The sequence below is a fragment of the Alligator sinensis genome, unplaced genomic scaffold (genome assembly GCF_000455745.1).
Source record: "Alligator sinensis unplaced genomic scaffold, ASM45574v1 scaffold975_1, whole genome shotgun sequence".
NCBI classification, from domain to species: Eukaryota; Metazoa; Chordata; order Crocodylia; family Alligatoridae; genus Alligator; species Alligator sinensis.
Window position 1 is genome coordinate 2,071,407 of NW_005842068.1, and position 7,146 is coordinate 2,078,552.

General features: G+C 41.2%; 1 long non-coding RNA gene across 1 annotated transcript in view; it reads right to left on the reverse strand.

Moving 5' to 3' along the window:
• LOC102377263 overlaps nucleotides 1-6,041 on the reverse strand; it is a 10,048-nt gene extending 4,007 nt beyond the window's left edge. Inside the window, exons 1-3 of the long non-coding RNA XR_323807.1 lie at nucleotides 6,028-6,041; nucleotides 4,306-4,357; nucleotides 179-244 (exon numbers count right to left, since the gene is read on the reverse strand). This is a non-coding gene — a long non-coding RNA (uncharacterized LOC102377263). The remainder of the gene's footprint in view (nucleotides 1-178; nucleotides 245-4,305; nucleotides 4,358-6,027) is intronic.
• Between the last annotated feature and the right edge of the window lie 1,105 nt (nucleotides 6,042-7,146).

The window sequence follows — 7,146 nt, forward strand, 5'->3', positions numbered from 1 at the left end:
CCCCCAGTACTCTTTCCTGCCATGGCAGGGGGTCGGACTAGATGGTCTACCCAGGTCCCTTCCGACCCTAGAAACTATGAAACTATGAAATCCTTCCACATGACTAGAGGTCAAATGAATGCACCAGTTCTCTTTTCATCAACTGTCTTTTTAGGACTCTGGAGAATAAAAAGAAAACCTTGTAGTACTCAGAGCCGGTGCTTCCCTTCCATGTCCTCCTGTCTTGCCTCACAATACCAAAAATCTGCAAATAAATAAAAACCTGAATGGTTTCTGTGCTTATCCTCCACTACATTTTCTTACCAGGATTATTCTGCTTTATGAATGTATTTATTCATATTGAATGCAGTAACCAAATGACAGAACGAGCTATAAACAACTTGTAAACAATAGCACCGGGGGATACGGCTAGAGTAACAATTTTAGATTTAATATCCATTGCAAGGCATCATCAATAGCCTGGTGCAAGGTCCTCAATGCAACCACTAAAATGATAAATAGGATATTCCTGCATGATGTGTGCTATAATTTGGATTTTGCCACTCTCACACTTGGGGTTTTTAATAAAATTCCATTTACATGGTAGGTAGTTACTAGGTCTGTGCGAAACACCGTCATTTCATTTTGACGTCCATTTCACCATTTCAAAGGGACAGTGTTTCATTTAATCATTTTGTTTAGTTTCAAAGCACTGTTCCATTTCATTTCATCAAAAGTGTTTCATTGTTTCAACGCATTTCAATGTTTTGCCCATAGGCTATAATGGGAAATCATGAAAATGCCTAAAACTTTGTCATTTCCTGCCTGATTTGGATGAAAATGCGGGGATGGTAGCCCCTTTTGAGGGCATGAAGACTGCCATGTTTCAAGGAGATAGGTGCAGAGTTCTCTCAGAAACTGCACCTCAAACTGCAAAAAGCAAAACTCATGACACTTGCCGGTAGCCTCCTATCATCCAGCATGTGGATCCAGGGGCCTGAACCCCAGGGAGGACTGTGGGGATGTGCCAGACTCCTCCTGGGGGTACAGGCCCCCAGATCTGTGCCGCATGATAGGAGGATGCTGCTGCTGCTGCCTGGGACCAGTGCTGGGCACAGCCTGCACCCAGCGCTGGGGAAGACTGGTGCTGCCACTGGCCCCAGGCAGCAGCGGCAACCTCCCATCATCAGCTCAGGGGTAGGAGGCAGGGGAAAGCCAGAGCTCCGATTGGCTCCGCAGCCCCATGGAGCTCAGCCCAGCAATGGTAGGTGGAGCATAGCCCTGGCTCTGCCCGCCTCCCGCCAGGGCTGGAGGAGCCGATCAGAGTGCAACTCTGGCTCTCCCTGCCTCCTGCTGTCAGGTTATGCTCCAAGCAGCTCCGCAGTCCCATGGAGCTCAGCCCAGTGGCAGGAGGCGGAGCACAACCCTGGCTCTGCCCACCTCCCACTGCTAGGCTGAGCTCTGTAGGGCTGGTGGAGCTGATCGGAGTGCAGCCCTGGCTCTCCCCTGCCTCCTGCCACCAGGCTGCTTTGAAACTCAAAACATTTTTAAACTTTCAAAATGTTTCAAGTGCCCTCATTTCATTTCAAAGCTTTTTGTTTCGTTTCAATTTTGCTGTTTTGAGCTCAAAACAGCTTCAAAATGAAACACTCAGAGAAATTTGGCACAGCCCTAGTACTTACATCTACCTTGTCTAGTATGAACCCGGTTCAACATTGTCTAGCTCATCCTTGGTAAAGCAAAGCCAGGAGGTTTAGATGTGGGGTCCATGGTGAGAAAAGTATTAATAATTATTTATTTATTCTGCTGATTATTATTTACTCTGCTGTACAGGTCTAATGGCAGGGATGTTGGTAGAAACAGAAAAGTGTATGTTAAAATTATTCCTCCTATTGGTTTTGAATTTAGTAGCATGGAAAGGACTCAGCCCAAGATTAGGCCCTCACTGCACTAGCTATTATATCTAAGTAACAGAAAGACAGATCCCAGGGAACTCACTCACTAGCAGATAATTGCAGAAGACAATTTTTAATCTTGTGCTGTCAAATATTCAACTCCAGAAGCCTTGTTTTAGAAGTGACACCAAATTCATTTGAGGAATGGAAACACCAGACATCTGGCTCTTCCAATGGAAAAATAACCAGCATAGCCCAATTTGCAAATAATTCATAATTCATGTACAGAGAGCTATTAGAACCCTTTCATCCTACCAAAACATATAAGAAAAAGCATAATTTACTCACAAAGGAAGAAAAAGTGGTTTAATTAATTCAATGAATGATTTAATTCAGCCATACATGGTAGTGTTTTCTCTTTAAGTTCAGGGCTACTTGTTCTATTTCTTATTCAAGCTCTGTAACAATTTGCATATTTGTTCTCCCCAAAAACAGCTGAAAAGATGGGCAACTTTTAATTGGAAAACAATCATTAACATTCTCATAGATTTCATAGACATTAGGGCTGGAAGGGACCTCGCAAGATCATCAGGTCCAGCCCCCTGCCCAAGAGACAGGAAGTCACCTGGGGTCAGATCACCCCAGCAAGATAAGCATCCAAGCATTTCTTAAAGTTATCCAAAGTAGGTGCCACAAACTGCTGGAAGACCATTTTAGACTGGACATAAGGAAAACCTTCTTTGACAAATTTGAGATGATACTTGACCTTCAATCCACAGGAAGAGAGTCCTTTCCATGCTCTTTTGTAGATTATACAGAAAATATATCTATGGAACTGCACAATGCCTGTTTAAGTTGAATTTAAACATTGACAAAATCCAGGGAGTGATGGCTAGAAAAGCACTGAAATTCTACATTGTAGTATTAATTCTGATTTTATCACTTTTAGTAATGCCATAGCCTCACACCAGCAGCCTTTTCAGGCCCCAGCAAAGCATGCTTCACTTTAAAGTCAGTGGGGTAAGCTTAATGGGATTTAAGCTTGTAATTATGTGTTGTGTTAAGTCAGGGCCAAAGGTACTTTTTCCACTTCAGAATTTTCTTCCAAAACTGTCACGCAACACAGAAAACCCCACACATTGTGCTCATCCTTCATTCAACTAATTTAGACACATTTTGGAGGCTGGAGGTTTGTCCTTGTGAATCTGAGTGAATAATGGCTATCACATACTTGGAAAGAACACCTTATCACCCTTTTTTTAAATACTCTTCCTGAAAGGATTAAGATAGTTATGAACTATTCCATTCTCTGGTATATATATATATATATGACTGCTTTTTCCCCCCTATCTGTATCTATGTAAAGACTCCATTAAACATTTTTCTTTCCTGTGTCAAATTTATACCATGCTGGAAACATAGGTAGGTTTACAAAATTTAGATTCTAATAATGCTTAGCACTGAGATTGTAAGTTCTCGGAAGAAGGGGCTGTCATTTTTTTGGACAGAGCATCTACTGCAGGGAGGCCCTGACCTGGTTAGCTTCTAGACAGTAACATAATATCAATTCTGGAGAGACTTTAATTGTCTTTAAATATAACTAGCTTTCAGGAGGGAGGGAAAACATTTTATGCAAAAGAGCAACAGGGCATCTCTACATGTGCCCAGTACAGTCTATACGTGCACGCCTATATTGCGCAGTAATTACAGTGGTGACTTACACTGACTTGGGCGTAATTTTGATACCTGCATCATATCAAATTTATGCCCAGTTAATTACTGCACAGTAATGCACATGGAGACGCCTTACTGCACAGTAACACTGTGCGTGTGCACTGACTTGGGACTCACTTTAGTCCCAAGTCAGACCACACACAACATTAATGTGCTTTAACGACTGTGCGTGTAGATGCCAGCCTATTTCCATTTACTGTGCAGTAACTTACTGCACAGTAAATTTAATGTGCTGTAAGTGCACGTGTTTGTCTATGACAAAACCAGCATTAGAGATCACAGTTTCTACTTGCTGCTCCTAAACTACTAGACTTTCGTACCCCTGATGTTTTCCCAAACTCATATCATTCCAAGCAACTGTTGTCATTCTTCAGCTTTCTCCTTCTATGTGGGGATGAACCCAAAAAGCCTGAACCTCGTTAGTCTGACATCACAACTGTTATAGAGAAGCTATATTCATAAGAAAAATCAGCCAGTTGGAAAACATACTTTGGGTCCAAGGATCTGGGAGTGCCAGAAACAAATTAAAGACCTCTATCAATCAAAACTGTTGGCATATGAAAATGGCATAGAAATGAACTGTTGGCAGAGAAATGTCAATCAAAGATATTTGGATGAATGTGATTAGAAAGACTGGAGTACAAGGCAAAGACAATAGGCCAAATGGAGACCCCGCATAAACAGCTGCAACTCTTACTTGTTTCCTGAAGCAGAATGTGCTTGCACCAAGTCTGGATATAGTCCATTCTCTGTAAGGTTAAATAATAAATCTATTGCACTTTTGTTCAGTTCCAAAACATCTATACTTGACAAGGATTGACTCAAAATCCATGGAATTTATTATATGTTATTCAGTGCCTGAATGATGTATGAAACTTATCAAAGTAGAAGCCCTCTTGTAATGTACAAAGTAAAATGGAAGCTCCTATTGCCCTAAAGTAGTGATTCAACCAAGGTTCTATGGCACCCTGGGGTACCTTGAGATCCTTTTGAGAGTGCCATGGGATGCCACACAATGTTAGCACTGTTAGGTGTTCAAATATGATTCACAAGATAAACCCAGAGATTTCAAAAACCTTCTGACCTTTAAGATTTTTGCACTGGAAAAACTATTGTATTATTTTTCCATAGTGGAAAAAAATGGGTGAAAACTTGAAGCTAACCTTTTCCAAAGAGTGCACTTTACACATCATACCATTTTCCACCCAAGAATTCCAAAGCACCTCACAAACATTTAAGATAGTTAATATTAACTGTTCTTTTTTAAATAGTAGAGAGGTGAAAGAGAAGACTAGAAAAGTGAATTACCCAAAGTACCAGAGCAATTCAGGGGGAAAAATACATCAACTTGCTTGAGGCTGCACCATAAAAAGGCCATCTGCTAAGTGTATCAGGAAAATCTCCCTTGCCCCAATAAGTAGTCAAGATGAAAAGGGAAATTTGGGTGGTATTTTCTTTCATCTGTGGGTATCAAAGACCAGGAATCCAAGCTGAGAGCCACCAGGGAGAGGAAAACATGCCTCTTCAATTTCTTCAAATTGAGTGAGGAAAAAATAGGATTTCCTTAAAAAGGTAAAATCAAGCTGAGTAAAGCAGAAGTACTCTACTTTTACCAAGAAAATGGTAGGCAAAGTACAGAAATATAAACAGATTTAAGGGAATTTGGAAGGGGGAGTTCACGTACCACCACACCTGAAAAAAATAAAAAGGGCCTCAACTAGCATATTCTGATCTGAATATTTTTCATGGGCTTCTTCTAGATTTATTCAGATTCTTTCATGATCTCTACTAAAGATCATAACTTTGCTGACATTAAAAATGATCAGCATTATTTGCATACTCCATTGATAGATTTGCCCAGTGAAAAATTAAATAAAATTAAGAAACTACAGGTTACATTACCAACCTAGGCAAAAGGTAAGCATTTTTTATTCGTAGTTAAAAACATGTAAACCCAAATTTCACCCCTCTTTGTTTGAGAGGTAGAAATCTCTGTTATATGAAATATTGGGGTTTCTCCACATTTTTGGGATTTACTTTGTTAACCTATAAGAGGAACCCCCTTTGAAAGGCATTATTCACTGTAGCCTATACTTAGGCACTGTGATATGCCATTGGAGATCATTTAGGTTATTTGTTGCTCTTCTCCAAACATGAAAGCATTTACCAACAGACTGGCACACTTCTGAGTAGTTGTGCTTGCGCATATGGCATTCTTTCCCCAAAAGACTGGAGTAAATCTTGCAGTACAGTGGTATTAGAGAGTTTATTAAAGGGAGTGCCAAAAGACTGGCAGGCCTATTACAGACAGTCTTCTAAGGCTACGTACAGTCAAAAAATCTGAGACTGAATTGATTCAGTCTTTGCAGTCTAGTCTAAACTGCATGGATTAAATTGAAACAAGTGAACAGACATTTACCTTTGATTCAGGAAATGCAGCCATGTGCCTGCAGAAGCTGGGGCAGAGGTGGGGGGTGCTAGAGCACAGCTCCCTAGCTGTATGTTCACTTCCTCTTCCTGCTGCCCCTGAGGTCCCTGGGATTTGCAGGCCAGAATTATAGCAGCAGGACTCTGAAGGGTTGCTCATCACTTCCTCTTCCTGATTCCAGGTGCCTCTGGGATTTTTAGACCACAGTTGCAGCCAGCAGTAAGTTTGAGAAGAGGAAGGGGTGTTTAACCCCTCTCCCTGGCCCCAGACTCTAAGGGTTTGCCTGAGTGGGAGGCAGCCCCTCCCCCCACAGACTGGGCTCCTCCCACTTGTCAGCCAACCCTCACTGCTCCAGGTCAGGAGCAGAGGGCAGGGCCAGCCTTGATCTCTGGAGCAGACAGCACAGCCCACCCCACCCCACCCCAGGGATGCAAAATGATGGGATGCTGGAGGACTTTGATTTAACTTGAACCAGGAAGGGGTCTGGGACATAAGTTGCATACACTGGTTTGACCCAAATCAGTTAAGTCTGATACTACTTTCAACCAGGTTTATCTTAAATTAGTTTCAACCATTTTGAAACTGGTTTATGTGCACTGAGCTTCTGTTCTGTTACAGGTTTAAACAAGTTTCTGATCACTTAAATCACTTTATGTGTAACTTCTGTCCCTACCCTACTTTTGTATGCAGTAATCATTCTAATCCAGCCACAGAGCAGATGCCAGAGGTAATTAGAAGTTTCTCATCAAAACAGTTTTCCTTCAGGAAATATCATTTCAATTATACCCCAAAAGTTCAATTTAATATAAAAATATTTTAAACCTTGTTTTAATGTTTGCAAAAAAGATCAAGTTTTCATTTCAAAAGTTATATTTTTATTAAAATCAAAATGAAAAGGGTTAAATTTGAAGCAGACATTTCACAAAGCATTTTGAAGTTTTGACTTTTCACCCCAATCTGCGGTAACTTTGTTTTTTTGTCTCAAAATAGTTTGCAACATGGCAAACCTGTACTCTGACCAGGTCTAGCAGAGTGTGTGTGCTGCTCCCTATTCTGGTCCCCCTCTGTGATCAGTCCATAGGGCATATAGATCTGTTACCACACACTAGA